Source organism: Artemia sp. Qi Xiang Cuo, chromosome 2, assembly GCF_049724085.1.
Source record: "Artemia sp. Qi Xiang Cuo chromosome 2, ASM4972408v1, whole genome shotgun sequence".
NCBI lineage: Eukaryota > Metazoa > Arthropoda > Branchiopoda > Anostraca > Artemiidae > Artemia > Artemia sp. Qi Xiang Cuo.
In genome coordinates, this window is record NC_142795.1 from 6,867,470 (window position 1) to 6,882,589 (window position 15,120).

Consider the following 15,120-nt stretch of genomic DNA (forward strand, 5'->3'; position numbering starts at 1 on the left):
ATTTGTCAAGCAATCCGTGGTTACGAATTGTAAGTAAGGAGCAATTCGGCTCAACAGCAACCAAAACTCTAAAAAAAAGAGTCGAAGATAACATTGGATACATCAAAAAAGTAAAATTTTGATGCTTATTCAAAATTAAAAGTTACAATCCTGAGAAAATTTGCTCAATTTTCAAAAAAAGGGGGAAAACATCCCCCAAAAACGAAGTGCCCTCAACGAAAGTCACACTATCAGATTCAACATATATGAGAGAACCCTTCTCTATAGGTTTTAAGCTTCTACATACAAAAGCATGAAATTTTGCATTTTTTTCTGCCAGAAGAAAACTGATGCGTTTTTTAGTTTGAATTTTAAAAGGCATTTGTATCTGCTGAGCTTAAGTTTAAAATGGCCTTTACTTTTATTTTAAAAAATCATTTTTCGGAAAGTTTTTTTTAATTAATTTTTGTTCGTTTTTGATTGCAAAAAGATTCAAGTTATTAAAAATTTCTCATTTCAAAATGAAACTTAAAAAAAATCAAATATTCATCAAAGTAATAAAACTGATATGAAAGTAACAATATCAAAGGGAAAAAATTGGTTTGTGTCAACCTCGGAGTTTTTATTATCTGATGTTTGAACTATTTTTAAAAGAATTCCCACTCAAAATTTTTATCGGATGGGTCTGGGGAAAAGGGTTGGGGAGGGAGTAGATTAATTTTCGTGTTTCTTTTGACTGTTTAAAAGTGAACTAGAACTTTCTATTTTCAATAAAATGAGCCCTCTCTGAAGTTTATACGATTGTCACTTCTATAAGAGCCATATATATCCCCAGAGTAATATCTTACAATGCCTGTCCCTGAGCCCTGGGGGGTTTTGTCGACCCTGGAGTTTTAATATCTGATGGTTGACCTATTTTTAACAAAATGGTCACCTAAAATTTTTATTGGATGGGTTTATCCATCCGATACACCCAAAGGCGTGGAGGGTGGGAGGGGATAGTTGCCCTCTAATCGTTTTTCACTCTGAGAAAATGAACAACAACTTTGAATTTCCATTCAAATGAACCCTCTCTGAAGTTTATACGAGCATACCTTACATAAGAACCGTATATACCCCCTGAGCAATACTTACAACGCCTGTCTCGGTCCTGAGGGGGGGGGGGTGTCGACACAGGAGTTTTTTTCTTATCTGATCTTTGAACTATTTTTAACGAAATGACCTCACTCCAAAGGAGTTTCTGTTACAAGATCTTTGAACTATTTTTAACAAAATGGCTACCTCAAATTTTTTATCAGATGTATTCGAAGAAAAAGTGCTGGGGGGCGATTGCACTCCGATCACTGTTGACTATTATAAAGGGCACTAAAATTCTCGATTTTCAATTGAATGAGCCCTCTTTAAAGTTTATGCGATGACCCCTTCTATATGAAGTGCCCCTGGGAAAAAATAAATGGAGTGTGGGGGAGGCTAGCTGCCCTCCAATCACTTTTTAATCTTAGAAAGTGAATTACAACTATCGGTTTCCAATATCGTATTGTATTGTACTTTATCATAGATTGATTATAATTGTTTATTATCTGGGGCCGTTACTCTCCATGGCATATAAAGCTAGACCGTGTAACTTAGTGGCATAAATAAAAGTATTATATTGTACTGAACCTCTTTATACAACGTTATTTAAGCTTCTCGATTAACTCCCGATAGGTACGCTCAAAGGTAATCAGTAGGGCCAAATCTAAGGACACACTACCGAGATTTGATCGCCTTAGGACCGTAACTATACCCATATAAAGGGCAGAAAAACACCCCAAGAGAAAGCTACTTTATAACACTTCTTCGCTATCTAACGTGCAAGGTTGCCACCGTCAGTAGGATTTTACTAGATATAGTAAACAAAAAATCTAGAAAATTTAGAGGATCTAGTAAATTTACCGAAATCTAGTAAAAAATCATGATTTATAGTAAACCAAACTTTTTTTTATCTTCCATAGAATCAGAGAAAAAAACTAGGGTCCATTCATTACAAAATCTGATTGCGATGACGTTAGATATTATGGCTACTATTGCTCTCATTTTTGTAGAGTTAGTCGATATTTGATATCGATATTGATCTATAGATATATCGGACCGAATATCGTTATCGAATATCGAAACGTGTTATCGAAACCGAAATTTTTTAGGGGTCTCTAACCCCCTATATTCCCCGCTGATAATCCACCACATTCTGCAAACTTTTTGCATACATCTTCGAGATTCTTCGCAGTTTTGAATTCTTTCATCTATAATTGATTTTATTTATCCTTATCTTACATCTTACCCTGGCATCTTTTTTTGCAAGAATTCACTTCCGGTTCCCGAGTCAGATACGTGTGAATTATTACCAACTGAGAATGAAAACCTCACAATAAATGATGTTATAATGAAAAGTTCGGACTTTGAATGGGGAAGGTGCCAGGACATCGACACGTCAGGGCCACTACCATCAGGACATCGACAAAATCCGTCATAACATCGACAAAAATCCGACATAACATCGACAGTCACAATCGCTACACGTCAGAACATCTACAGTCATAACATCTACACGTCAGTTCATCGGCAGTCACAATCGCTACCCGTCAGAACGTCGACAGTCATAACATCGACACGTCAAAACATCTAAAAAAATTTCATGACGAAAATATGTCAGAACCACTAACCGTCAGAACGTCAGGACAGTCATAACATCGACACGTCATAACATCTAAAATCTTAAACTTTAATTTTTTGGGGTTTAGAGGGACAAAGGTAGGTTAGGTTAGGTTACGTATTTAGTATATGCTATGCCTTACCCCTACACCCTGATGTGCAAATATATAGCCGAAATTTGTTACTAAACTATTGTATACATATTACTATTATATAAACTTATAAAGTTTTTTTTTTATAACGAAACTCTGTCAAAACCACTAACCGTCAGAACGTCGACAGTCATGACATCGACAGCTCATAATATCTAAAAAAATTTTCAAAACGAAAATCCATCAGAACTACTAACCGCCAGAACATCGACAGTCATAACATCGACGCGTTATAACATTCTTTTAGATTTTATGGCTTGTCGATGTTTCGACGGTTGACGTTCTGCCGGGTAGCGTTTGTGACTGTCGAGTAGCTGACGTGTTGATGTTATCACTATCAACGTTCTGACAGGTATCGATTGTGACTATCGATGAACTGACGTGTCGATGTTGTGACTGTCGACGTTCTGATGGGTAGCGGTTGTGACTGTCAATGTCCTAACGTGTCGATGTTATGACTGTCGATATCCCGACGTGTCGATGTTCTGTCGGATTTTCCTTGTCGACGAAATGATGTTTAGTGCTTATGGCGGCTAGATGAAATGGTAGCATCCTTTTTGAATGTTATCAAAGCTAAACTAGCCGATCAGACAGGGTGAATTTTCTCAGTCTGAAAAATTCTATCAAACAGTTCGTGGTAACGAACTGTAAGTAAGGAGCGACCCGGCTCAATGGTAACCGAAACTCTAGAAAACGGGTTTTTGATACCAATAGATATATCAAAAGAATCAGATTTCAATACTGATTTCAAATATATAACTTTCATCAAGTTTAGAACTACCCATCAAAAGCTACGAGCTTGAGAAAATTTGGCTGATTTTCGAAAAAAGGAGGAAAGAGCCCCTGCAAGTTATAGAACCTTAATGAAATTCATAACATAATATTCTGCGTATCAGGAGACCCTCCTGTAGAGGTTACAATCTCATATATACAAAAATTTGGAATTTTAATTTTTTTGCCATAAGAAAGATAACGGATGTGTGTTTATTTTTTTGTTTGTTTGTTTTTTTTTTTTTTTTTTTTCCCCAGGGGTGATCGTATCGACCCAGTGGTCCTAGAATATCGTGAGAGGGCTCATTGGAACGGAAATTAAAAGTTCCAGTGCTCTTTTTAAGTGAACAAAGAAAATGGAGGGCGACTAGGCTCCCTCCCACTCTTATTTTCTTCCCAAAGTCACCCGATCAAAATTCAGAGATAGCTATTTTGTTCAAAATGGTCAAGAATATGATAAATATGTCTTATAGGATGACTTAATCACCTAAAGTTCCCAAAGGGAGGGCTTAAAGTTATGAACTTTACCCAATGTTAACATATAGTATTGGTTATTGGGAAGTATACAGAAGTTTTCAGGAGGTTTTTTTTCTGGTAGTGGGAGGGAAGGGTGGGTCGGTGGTTATGTTGGAGGATCTGTTCATGAAGGAAGTTTTCATGGGGGAACGGAAATTGCCATGAAGGGGGTGCAGGACTTGCCAGCATTATTTATTGGTTATTGGGAAGTATACAACCATTTTCAGGAAGGATTTTTTCTGGAGGGGGGGGAGGCTAGACGAGGGGGTTAATCCGCAGAATATTTCCGGGGAGGATTTTCCAGGGGGTGAAGGTAAATTGATCTGAAGGGGGTAACTGATTTACAATCATTATTTAAGAAAAGATCAGAAATTAAATAAAAAAAAAACAAGTTTTTTCACATGAAATTTTAGAAAGAATATTAGAACATAAAACGAACATAAAATATAATGTATATGTGGGGGTTTTCTTCCAAGTCAATAAATCGCTCGATAAGATACAGTTTTTTTTTATTGCTTTCAAAATAGCTATATATTATAATTAAAAGTTCTTGTTGTTTAAGGGGTTTTTGAATCAAAATTTTTTTTAAATTTTAACGTAAAGAGCGTGGTATTGACTAAGGGGAGAACCCCCTCATATACGTAATAACACATACGTAATAAAAAAAAAACAATAAAAAAACAAGCGATACGGCTCAATAGTAATCGAAACTTTTAAAAACGAAATTTTGATGTCAATAAATGTATCAAAATAATGCGTTTATAATGCTGATTCTAAATATATAAATTTTATTAAGTTTAGTATTACTCATCAAAGGCTACGAGCCTGAGAAAATTTACTCGATTTTTTAAAGAGGTGGGAAACATCCCCTGCATTAACTAAAAAACGATCAGAAATTAAATACTGAAAGTAAAACTGAAAGTAAGGAGCGACATTAAAACTTAAAACGAACAGAAATTATTCCGTATATGAAAGGGGCTGTCCCCTCCTCAACGCTTCGATCTTTACGCTAAAGTTTTTTATTGTTTTACAAAATAAAGCTGGGAGACAGAGTCAAACCTTAGCGTAAAGAGCGAGGCGTTGAGGAGGGGACAGCCCCTTTCATATACGGAATAATTTCTGTTCGTTTTAAGTTTTAATGTCGCTCCTTACTTTCAGTTTAAAAAACTTGTTTTTTTTATTTAATCAAGAAAAAGGAGCTATCTGTCACAGATAAATTAAGATAAGGTAATTTAGCTTAATTGTAACTATATATATATATATATATATATATATATATATATATATATATATATATATATATATATATATATATATATATATATATATATATATATATATATATATATATATATATATATATATATATATATATATATATATATATATATATATATATATATATATATATATATATATATATATATATATATATATATATATATATATATATATATATATATATATATATATATATATATATATATATATATATATATATATGTCTGTAGTAAACTGATAATGGAGCAAATGTAGTTCGGGCCGTAAAGAATGCTGCATCCTAAGTAGGTACATGATGTACACATGTTTTGCGCTTCGTGCATACTCTAAATTTGATTGTGGGGGTGCTTTTAATGATACTGCTGAATTGTTGCCTCTGGTCCAAAAGGCTAGAAATATTGTCAGCTTTTTCAGACGTAGTGCTGGAGGTGGATGGAATTCGTCCGGAATGAGGCAGACTATGTCTGCTGACCACGTGCCTCCGGATATGGGGTTTCCCCTAACTAAACGCTCCATGTTAATGGACAGCCCCAACCTACTGAGGTGGGTGGAGCCCACCCCAGGGACTCTCAGTATCTAGGCAAGTCCTAGCTCTAATTAGAACCCAGGCTGAGGGTCGGTTGGGTCTGCAACCCTCCACCCGAAAATTTTACCGCAACGAAAAACGATGATACTGCCTCGGATGACCTACCCCCTTTACCTTCCACGACCCCAACATGTCCCTGGACCGATTTAAGACCATCGAATGAACCTTATTGACGAAGGTGGAATACGACTCACCACCTGGAACATACTCACACTCAACTTTCCTGGAGCTAAATCAATGCTTGCCTATGAGCCAAAACACTTAAATATAGCTGTGGCTGGTCTTACGGAAACCCGCCTTGTCGGAAGAGAGTCCGAGGAAATTGGTGAATGGTATCACCTGATCTGGTCTGGTGACCCAAAAAGCAAGACAAATGGTGTAGGTGAACGCCAGAGCCAAGAGATGCCTTCTCTCCTATAAACAAATTTCAGATAGAATACTGATGGCTCAGCTCCAGCACAGGCATGGAAAGTGGACAATTATTGTATGCTATGCTCCCACCAATCCGAGTCCTGAGGAAGTGAAGGATCAGTTCTATGTGGCGTGTGGAGAAGTGTTCTCGGCCCTGTGACTCCAAATTCACTGAATGACAACGGACAAAGACTCCTCCAGCTCTGCAATATGCATAATCTGGTCATATCAAATACGCTCTTTAAGAGACGAGATATACACAAATACACTTGGTATAGTAATGACGGCCAGACAAAGAAGATGATCGATTATGTTATGATCTCAGGTCGCTGGCGCTCGTCAACAACAAATTGCCAGACTTATAGGTTGGCCGAGCTTGGAAACAAAGACCATAGAATGTTTGTCGCCACACTGAGGCTACGCCTGAGAGCAGAAGGACAAGAAAGACGGCCTCCCAAGCTCGATCTGAGTAGTCTGGCTACATCTGAGATGCAACAGAAGTATGCTCTCGATATCTCTAATCGGTTTAGCTGCCTCCAGGTTCTGGACGACCCTGAAGTAGCATGGAAGTCTTTCAAAGACAATATACTCGATTCTGCTGGCAGTACCATTGGCCGCAACAGACACAAGAATAAACCCTGGATAGCCCAGGAGACTCTGTCTGTAATCGATCTGCGCCGGAAGGCCCGCTTAGCAAAGAATATGCTAGATTACAGACCACTCAATGGCCCGCGCAATAGTCTACTGTACAGTGATAGGAAGACCTTTGTCGACAAGAAAGCCAGCGATCTTGAAGATGCTTCAAGGAAAGGAGACACCTGCTCCCTGTGCAAATACCTCCGCGAGCTGACAGAATGGAAGACCTCCATCGTGAGCCGTGTTTTTTCTGCTGACGGAAGCATGCTGGATGACGATGCAGGCCAACTCTCCGCCTGGAGCAGTCCCTTCTCAACACTTCTGAACGCCAAGGCAGATGCTTATCCCGACCCTGATATGATTCAAGCAGCCATGACCACACCCGAGGCTACTTCCGACTTCGTATCGCAGCCGTTTACCACCTCTGAGATCCAAAATGCTGTAAAACGGTTAAATAATAATCGACCCCCTGCGTCTGTGGTATTTCTGCAGAACTCCTCAAGTACGGGGGTGCAGCGATGATTCTGTGGCTCCAGCTAATCTTCTCAGCTGTATGGATGACGGAAAGCGTACCGAATGACTGGCGTACTGGCATCATATTGCCGCTCTGGAAACGTAAGGGCAGCCGTCAAATATGCTCCAACTATCGTGGGATCACGCTTCTCTCCGTTCCTGGTAAACTCTTCGCCATGTCACTTCTGGACACGTGTTCCACCTTTTTTCGTAGAAAGAGAAGAGCCCAGCAAGCCGGATTCATGCCTGGCAGGTCGACGACGGAGCAAATGTTTACTATGCGCCAGTTGATCGAGAAGACGCGAGAGTTCCACCGAAAAGCGTACATCGCATTCGTGAACTTTAAGGCTGCCTTTGATTCTGTTGATCACCGTTCACTTTGGCTGATACTAAGAACTACGGGTCTACCCAAGAAATAGTCCTCACTTTTTGAAAAGCTTTACGATGATACGGAGAGCTGCGTGCAAGTCAATGGAAGACGCAGTCCCACGTTCTCGGTGAATGCGTCATAGACCATGTTATGACCAGCACGACGAATCGCTTTTAGTTTGGTCTTCAGTTTGGAGACCGGCTACTCTCTGATGCTGACCTCGCCGACGACATAGCCCTAGTTTTGAGCACGATCGAAAAGGTCACCAAAGCTCTCCAGGTGCTATCAGAAGAAGCCTCGAAAGTTGGACTGAAGATCAACTGGCAGCAAACCAAAGTTATGCTCCTTGAAACCCTCACGTCCCGTTCTACTGTAAAGGAAGTCATCATTGGAAGCAACCGAGTAGATGTGGTTCAATACTTCACTTACCTGGGATCTACTCTGTCGAATGATGGCTTGATCACAAAAGAGCTTACATCTCGAGTTGCCAAAGCTTCACCACTTGTTGGGAGGCTTAGCAGCATCTGGCGAAAGCCAAACATAAGCCGCTTTACCAAAATGCGCATTTACAATACGTCAGTCAGCACCGTCCTGCTGTATGGAGCGGAGACGTGGCCAGCTGCAAAATCTATCCCCAGTGCCGTCGATGTCGCACAGACGAAATATCTCTGAAGAATCGAAAGACTTCACTGGACTGACTTCGTTAGTAACCAGACTCTCCTGTCACGTACCGCTCAAACTCCTTTCTCGACGCAGCTCACCCAGCGTGCTGTTCGGTGGTACGGCCACCTCCTTTGCATACCACGCGACACCCCAGCACGGGTCGCATTCGACTTCAACCCTACCCTACACGGATGGAAGCGACCCAGAGGACACCCAGCCACTAGGTGGAAAGACAAAGCCGATGAATTCCTCACCCAAGCCCACATCCCGGTTGAAGAAGCTGCGAGCCTGGCAAGCGATAGGTCAACCTGGAGGCACTTAGTCTCATCGTTCTCTACGGCGAACCCTCGGCAGGAGCCTTAAGTCAAGTAAGTAAAGTTGTGGCTTCCGACAAATTGCGCCAGGTTCAAATTTTTATTGACAATGTTTGCATCAAAAAACTAAAACCTGATGTGACCACTAGATGGAATTCGCTTCTCACTATGTTTCGTAGTCTACAAGATTTGAAAAAGTCGGTAAGAAGTTCCTTTGTGCTTCTCGGTAAAGTAGACTTCATACTCACTGATAGTGACTGGGGTGCTGTTTCAAACGTGATTGCGGTGCTTACACCCTTTGAAGAGGCAACTATTGAGATCTCTTCTGAAAGTCTTCCCTCCATCTCGAAAGTCCTGCCTTTGTATAAGATTTTGAGACGCCACCTTGTTCAGGTAGATCTTGGTGGATTCTCAGATGTGGCTGATGAGGTTCGAAAGGCTTTGCTGAATACAATATATTGTAGGTTTTTAAGCCTTGGTCAAGTCAAACCCGTCGCAATTGCCACATATCTTTGCCTGGGTTTCAAGAAAATGTATATTTCACCTGACGATCCTCTACAAGTTGAGAGAAAAATTGCAAACGAGATAGATTTGGCCTTGCTGGCTGCTGAATCTCGATGAGAAGATACAAGTACCATCTCAGTCCTTGTGATGCAGTCATATCAGAATCAAGCCAGTCTGTGGAGTTCACACGATCAAGTCCTTATAGACAATGCAGGACATGCTTCGACAGCACCCGGATATATCATGGCTCTGCAAACTTTCAGTAGGGAGTCAATAGTTTCAAGAGAAACTTGTCCACTCAAGTGGTGGAAATCTTGTGCTATGGGTTCCCAAATACCTGTACGACGTTGCAATGAAATTCATGTCTGTGCCCGCTACCAGCATCCCTTCTGAAAGAGTGTTTTCTGAGGCTGGTCATATAATCACTGAACGGTGGAACCGACTCTCAGGGAAAAACACTGACATGCTGCTGATGTTTAATAGCCAGTAGTTTATTTTTCTCTTTTCTTGAGCCTCAATAATTCCAAATATGGGTTTTTATTAGATTCATTTATATAATCGAAGTTTTATTTTTATTGTTTGACTTTATGTTATTTGAATTTTGAAAAAAAAACTATAAAAAATATCCATTATTTACCATATGCATTATTAAACTTCGGCAAATCCATGAGATAGCAAACATCTGATCCGAAATATTGATATCGATATATCGAATATCAGAAGTAAAAATATCAATATATCGATTAATCAAAATATCACCCAACATTACATTTTTGTGATTCCGCGTCAACTCTAGCGCTTGAAGGTCTCTACTTTTTTCTCGGCTTCTTCTTGATACTCGCTTTGAAAGGCAAACTATTTAAAATAAAGACTTTCATGACCGCTTAATTTGGTTTCAGAATTTTTTTTTCCAGATGATCGAAACAGCCGCTTCGTTTGTTAGTTAGGTAAGTTATTGTTTTTCTATTCTCTAGACTGTCTTATAGCTTTAAGACAGTCCAAACTTTTAGCATACTATTCAAGAGAGTTAAAATTCTGTCCCATTTAGGACATTCTCGTTAACTTCATCCAGTTAATTATGGACAAAGTACAATCTTGCCAATGTGCAAGGTCATTTCATTTCAAATTTTTTGAGAGATGACCTATTATAGTCAATTGATTAACAGATTAAGGTCCAGTTACTTGGGTTCAAAAATATTTTCTTATCTCAACAACTCAAGAGTGTTTACATTTACAGTCTATGAGCACGTATAACAGTTGTTGCCAAAACGACCACTGTAATGGTAACAACCACAGCAATTTATGGTAACAACCATAAACATTTTATGGTAACACCCATAAAATTATGGTAACAAGTAGTAACAACCACTGCAATTTATGGTAACAACCATAAACATTTTATGGTAACAACCATAAAATTATGGTAACAAATAGTAACAACCACTGCAATTTATGGTGACAACCATAAACATTTTATGGTAACAACCATAAAACTATGGTAACAAATGGTAACAACCACTGCAATTTATGGTAACAACCATAAACATTTTATGGTAACACCCATAAAATTATGGTAACAAATGGTAACAACCACTGTAATTTATATTAGACCGTAAGCTTTATTGGACACTTGCTAGCTTTTTTTCAGTGCATCGTACTGGAAGATATACAATTTTTTCAAGAGTAATATTCGCGTTTCAAAACTGACATCGAATTTCCGCTTAAAAACGCAATATTGAAGAGTATAGATTTGAAACCTACAAACTGAAACTGGGGGACAAATTTCAAAAGCCAATCACCTTCAGACACACCTCAGATTCTAAGCATTCCCTCGCCTAAATTACTTTGTGAATATGAGTTGTAATTTTTTTTGGTTGATTGTTTTTTATTTTTTAAATATATCTGAATTTTATGACCTGAAGATTATTGATAAATATAAAGCCGGGCTTCTCCACCAGAATTTCCAGAATCAAAACTTCCAGATTATTGTTTGACGTTTTGCATACATCTCATCTGGAATATAAAACCTATCCAATAGTACATCCAACAGTACACAACAGTACGTAATCCGAAAAAAAGGGGATTTTTGAACTTATAGGTTTACGGGATTTTCAATCATACTATCACAGAAGAAATCCAAAAAATCCGGGAACTATAAATTTGGTTATTTTAGGAGACTTAGTAAAATTTAGTAAAAAAAAGTTTCAGATTTTAGTAAACTGAATTTCAGTCGGGTGGCATCTCTGCTAACGTGTATATGAAAAACTGGGAAAACCTGATCTTCTATGAAACTAAATAAAAAAAATACAAATTAATTGAGTAAAGTTTTTCAACTGAAAGTGAGGAGCAATATCAAAACTTAAAACGAAGAGAAATTATTACTTAGATGAGAGGGGGATTCCCCCTCCTCAATACCTCTCTCGTCACGCTTAAGTTTTTTGTAGAACATTAAAAAAAATATTACTCTAATTAAACGGCCCTTGTGTTTCAGGAGTCTTTCTTAATGAATTGGGAAAAAACTCAAACTTTGGCGTAAAGAGCGAGGTATTGAGGTGGAGGCAGCCCCCTTCATAAAATTAATAATTTCTCTTTGTTTTCAGTTTTGATGTTTCTCCTTACTTTCAGTTGAAAAAACTTTATTAATTAACTATTAGTTTTTTCAGGTTTTTTTTTCTGATCGTTTTCAATTAATGCCAGAAAATCTGGCTCCCCCTCCATTTAAAGTTTCTTCTCTCCATGAAAAATCCCTTCATGCAAAGCTATTCCGACTCAAAATACCCCCTCCCCCGTCAGGAAAACTCCTCCCAGACAATTCTATTCTAACTGAAAATTCCCCCTGAAAAATTCTTGCGAACGATTACAGTTGATTTTTTTTAGCGCACTTTCATTCGGAAAGAGCATTTTTAAGATCATCCCGGAAATCCCCTCCTCCATGGAAAACTTTTTGCGCAAATACACCACCCCCTAGTAGAAAGTTGCTCCTGTAGAAACTTCCCTCTGCAGAATTTATCGTGTAGAAAACTCCCCCATGGCAAATTTCTCCCGTGGAAGATACCCTTCCTACGGTAAGATACTCTAGACAACTCCAACCTCATAAAGCCTCCCCCCAGGACAATTCCCCTTAACATATCTACATGTAAAATTGAGACAGCAAAGGGAATGTAAGACTAATAAAAAGAAATTCGTATAGGAATTCTGGCGAATTCCCAACGAGCAAAATTTCACATGGAAAAGTAACCCAGCGGACACTTCCCTCCCCTTGGCAAATTCTTCCCGTGGAAAATCAGTAGAATGGCCCCTATTGACACGATCCCTCACCCCTGCTGCCATCTACAATTTAGTTTAATGCTGACGGGACATAATTTATTCAAGGATTATCGATCTGTTGTTGTTTGGCCACGTGTAATAACATGAGGGGTGATTTTCATACTCGGCGAGGGAATTATTGATTCACGAAGGGGGAATTAATAAACATTATGGTTTCTTTGAACCTTAGGCTAACCTGTGAGCTTGATTTGCATTTTAGCGAGGGGACATTATTGATTCACGAAGGGGAAATTAAGAAACATTATGGTTTCTTTAATCTTAGGTCTGTGGGATAAATGTTCTTTAGGTCAGAGAGAAAAATTAATATTCTATTTTTAAATAGGGCTTCATTGATCTTTAGTGTCAGGAATTATAAATGACATCCCTTGTTAGCTTTGAATTATGAGGGAGTCTAAAGAGATAGAATTTCTATTTTTTAATACGGTTTCACTGAGTTTTAAGTGGCAGAGATAAATTGATATTATAACGAAACCTTAATAGTTTAGCTAGGAAAATTTATGAGATGAAGAGATTAACGTAGGAAAGCGTTTCATAGAAAGTTTAAATTTGAAAGCAGAGAGATGCCAAAAAAAAAAAAGGAACACACAGAAATTACTTTTAGGAATTATTTGGGCGAAATGGTTTTAGACAGCTTATAGAATTATTTAGTCGAAACAGTTAGAGAAATTTTAAAAGTATATTTTAGAAAAAGTTTTAGAAAATGTTTTGAGTGTGGTCGTTATAATATACAAGGTCCATTTGAACAGTGTTGTGAGGTCCCCTACCACAACCCCAAAGGGCCCCGATCGCCCTACCCCGATCCAAAGGGTTCCAATCCCCATACCCCAATCCAGAAGGAACCCCCGGTCCCCAAAGGTTCCCAGGGCTCCCAAAGGACCCCCCAGACCCTCAAAGGCCCTCACCCGGTCCCCAACGCCCCAAAGGCCTTCCCCGGGTCATCAAAGGTCCCCCAGGCTCCCAACTGGCCCCCCGGACCCCCAAAGGCCCACCCCAAGTCCCCCAAGGTCCACCGGGCTCCCAAAGGACCTATCGGTCCTCAAGTGCCCCCAGACCCCCAAAGGCCCTCTCTGTGCCCCAAAGGCCCTCCCCCGGCCCCCAAAGGTCCCCCGGGCCAGAGAAGCGCCGCCGGGATGCGCCGTGGGCCAGGAAAGCGCCGCAGGATGTGCCGCAGGGATGCGCCGTGGGTCAGGAAAGCGCCGCAGGGGATGCGCCGCAGGGAGACACCGCAGGAAAGCGCCGCAGGATGCGCCGCAGGGATGCGCCGCAAAAAAAAAGTAAACGAAAATGGACAACGGTCGACCGAGGATCCCCCACAAGCCCGCCTCCGACCTCCCCAGACTCTTCGCTGGGCTGCCCCGGGCCCTCCGTATCTCCCCGGCGCCCCCGGTTCCCCACGGGTCTACCCCCCCCCCTCCCTTGTTCCCCGCCCGCGGCTACGCTCCATTTTTTTAATACTTTTTTATTAGTGTCTTATATATTTTATGAACAAGTTCTATTCATAATGTCATTCCTAAACACATTTTCCAACCTCAAAGAGTCCCCTCCCCAATTCGTAAATACTTTCTTTAATTTTTTAACATGGTATTTTTTTAACTTTTTTATGTATCTTAAAATGACATGAAATATGCTTACGGCTCTACCAATCGTACTCTGTGCTTGTTCATGAACACGACGTGGCTTTCCCATTGGTACTCTAGGGCAGGTTATTGGCACGGACTAGTTTTGCGTATTCATTTAACCAGTATTTTTTACGGAGTTGGCGGATACATGAACATTTACTATCTGTAATAAAGTGAGTATTAATTATTCGTAAAACTAAAGACCAAATGAAATAATTATTGTAGAATAGACTAACACCAAGGAGACTTAAATTAACTATGAAAAGATTTCTAGAGGTAACACTCTTAGAAATGTAAGCATTAGTTGTCATGACAGCGAGAAGTTAGATTTCTTTGGAGTACACAAGAATTTCAATCGTGTAAACGTTGGATATTCAAGAGTATCATTACCAGAGAAATTAGTGCTCAAAGAGAATGCAAACTTAAAAATAATTGTCGATGATCGGGGACAACTCCTTGCTAGGGTTTCTGGTAACACATTACCTGTTGTTAAATCCTATCATCATCTTTCCGGTATTAGCATTTTAAAGAGAACAAGAAGGAGAAGACAAGCATACTCCTGCAATAATGTCATTAATCATATCTTGTCAATATGCCAAAACTGCCATCTGTGCAAAAATAATGTGAGAGTAGACAGTGAAATCACAGGTAGAATAAAAAGAACATTAGCAGACAATATCATCAATGAATATAAAGATGAATTGACTGAAAGTGAAGCGCAAGTGTACTAATAATGTGTAATAATGTATTTAACGTATTTTTATATTAATATTCTACATCTCATTAT